A 3480-nucleotide genomic window follows, 5' to 3' on the forward strand; every position below is an offset into this window, starting at 1 on the left:
TAGTTTGCCATGTAAATTGACTTTAACAACCATATCCTGCAAGACACTTAGAAATCTTTAACTATTTGTATCTTTTTAATACACAAATTTGGCTCTACCTCCTATTGCCTATGTTTTCGCCTGAAGTATGAGGGCATGGTATTTTAATTCCTCCATCAGCTATACATTTGGGTGAAATTTGCTCATCTACTGTGTAAGATCTGTAAGCTCTCAACTGATGCCAGGAAGTCCACCCACACCTCGTGTTCTGGCCATGATCTCACCAGCCCCTACTCTGCCCTGATTGAATAATTGTTTCAATAAAAATAAGTGTAAGCTCTCAGTTAGTATAAATGAGTAGTTGTGTGGAAAATCTTGTTTCATCCTGCTACCAGCTTGACAGGATGTGCTGTCTCTAAATGTGTACCACTTGGGAAACACATGCTGGGACTTCTAAAGTCTCAAAAACCACCAAGGTGAAAAGTCCCCCAATAGCAATAGCAAAATCTCAGTTATTTTGTTCCCTCTCTATCCTAACATGAGACTTTGTACAAGTCACAAAACTTCTGTGTCTCAGTTCACCCAAAACTAGACTGAAATTTTTAAATTAAGTGATTGCTGAGAGGATAAAATGAGGAGATACAATTATATGTAAATCTGTTTTGATATTAATCCTTGTGGGGGGGCAGGTAGAGAGAAGTATGTGCTAATATATATCATTGTATAAATCCAAGATAGTACTTTTATAAGCATTGTTATTTAAAATTTGAAATGGAAAAAATTAAAATTAAAAATTAAAAATCTGGTTAAGCTTATGTGTCAACTTGACTGGGCCACAGGATGCCCAGATATCTGGTTAGACATTATTTCTGGGTGTTTCTTGAGGGTGTTTCCAGAAGAGATTAAGATTTGAATTAGTGGAATTAGTGAAGCAGATATCCCTCCACAGTGTGGGTGGGCATTATCTAATCTGTTGAAATCCTGAATAGAACAAAGGGTAAGGGAAGATTTAATTCACTCTGACCCCAAGCTAGAACATCAATCTGCTCTCAGTGCTCCTGGTTTTGAGATTATCAGACTTTGAGTAGAATCTATACCATCACCTCCCCAGCTCTCAGTCCTCTGAACTATACCACCCACTTTCATGGGTCTCCAGCTTGCAGAAAGACGATAGGACCTCTTAGTCTCCATAATCACATGAACAGGGACCTTACAATCAATCTCTCTCACTCTCTCTCAATCTCTCCTATTGGTTCAGTTTCTCATTGGAGAACCCTGGTCAATATAACCATCTATAAATTGGCAAAGGAAACATTTTAAAATCAAGTGTAGGGGCACCTGGGTGGCTCAGTCAGTCAAGCATCTGCCTTGGGCTCAGGTCATGATATCAGAGTCCTGGAATTGAGCCCCGCATCAGGCTCCTTGCTCAGCAGTGGAGTCTACTTCTCCCTCTGCCTCTCCCTCTGTCCCTGCTTGTGTACTCTCTCTCTCTATCTCTCAAATAAATAAAATATTAAAAAAAATAAAAAATAAATAAAATCAAGAGTAGCTTTCTAAAATTTAGGCATTGAGTAGATTCCCCAATTGCTTTGACAAAAACAAGTGTAAACTGAATTTTTAAGTTAAATTCTATTTTTCTTACAATGAGATTGGTTTCCAAGACAAACTAAAATGTATACAAATAGCCACAGCTCAAAGGAGTATATGCTTAAACAGCTAAATTACTTTAACCTTTAAGCTATCATCCAGTGCTTTTGCAGAATAAATTTAAAAGAGATTTTTTTTCTGTTTTATTTTAAACTACACTATTGTATAAACTTACTTCCTTGATTCTTCAAACATGACCTAATCCAATAGGAGGTTATCACATCTCAAATATTTCTGGGGTTCTTAGGAAAGGGAAACATAGGTCGGAAAAAAATATAGCCTAGCAGGCTGTCATGGAGAATCTCAAAATGAGAAGCCAGAAACCACCACGTCATTTCAATTTAAATGAACATCCAGGACAGTATTAGAAGGAAGAGGTAGGAGGCTGTGAGTTGGGAAGGAGAATGAAATCACATGTTGGTGATGGACGGGAAGTAATGGAGGAATGTTTATGGTTATGTCAACTTAATTTCGGTAATTTTATTCTGCTATCACCTGACAGTTTTATCCCCTTCCCCAATCTTCTGCTCCCACAGCATGAAGTTTGTGGTACAATTTTTATATACTAGGAAGGGCCCGGATTACAGGAATCTTCAAAGCTCTCGAGGAGCCAAGGTGAACACCAACATAGAATCAATTCCATTGTGTAATAAGAATGTATTGGATGGAAAGCCTCAAGACACAGGTTCCTCCCACTTCTGCAAGGTGCATTTGCAGAAGTCACTTAATCTTTCTATTAAGTACCAAGCCTAATGGAAAACAATTTTAAACACAGGGTCACTCAGAGAATGCTGCGCTCATGTGCTCTCCTTGAGCAATCTACCTGAGGTGAGCCTTATCCAACCAAGAGATGGCTGGGAAAATTTGGCAAACAGACCAGTAGTGAGTGTTTCATGTATTTAATTATAGAACTGAGTCTAAAACAAAAAGTGAAAGACTACTATGTATGTATAATGTGCTCTGATAAAATAAAAGGAATGCAACTAAAAAATAGGAGAATATGGGAGATTCAAGAGAACACTCGCTATGATGAACACTGAGTAATGTACAGCATTGTTGAATCACTGTATTGTACACCTGAAACTAATATAACACTATATGTTAATAATACAGGAATTAAAATTTAAAAACTTAATAAAAATGGGAGGATAGGAGAGAGAGAAAAGAAAGTAGAATAAGTTATAGGCTGTTGTGTAGGAATACTAATGAACACTAGCCAACCAGACAGTAAAAAATAAGAGAAAGGGAGATCAAGGGTACTTGAAAAGGTATACATGTAAACAACAACAAAAGCAAAAATCCAAATCTTCAAAATACCAAAAGAAATTTTTAAAGCAAGGAAGACACACAAAATATAGAAAGAAACAGTAAATATAACATAACACAGAAATTATTAAATAATAATATACACAGCTGAGACCAAACATATCAATTACAACAAAAGTTTCTTTTAAAGGAAAAACATTTTCAAACTGGCTCCTTCAGTAAAATCTACCTCTAGGTGTATTTAGAGAACACCTGAAAGATGATTTAAAAGGGCTAATATCCAAAATCTATAAAGAACTTATCAAACTCAACACCCAAAGAACAAATAATCCAATCAAGAAATGGGCAGAAGACATGAACAGACACTTATGCAAAGAAGACATCCAAATGGGGCACCTGGGTGGCTCAGTTGGTTAAACGATTGCCTTCGGCTCAGGTCATGATCCTGGAGTCCCGGGATCAAGTCCCGCATCGGGGTCCCTGCTGCTCAGTGGGGAGTCTGCTTCTCCCTCTGACCCTCCCCCCTCTCATGTGTTCTCTCTCTCTCTCTCATTCTCACTCTCTCAAATAAATAAATAAATAAAACCT

This window comes from Eumetopias jubatus, unplaced genomic scaffold, assembly GCF_037043125.1.
Source record: "Eumetopias jubatus isolate StellerSeaLion01/CBP00866 unplaced genomic scaffold, mEumJub1_p1.0 scaffold_1, whole genome shotgun sequence".
In the NCBI taxonomy this organism is placed as follows: Eukaryota; Metazoa; Chordata; class Mammalia; order Carnivora; family Otariidae; genus Eumetopias; species Eumetopias jubatus.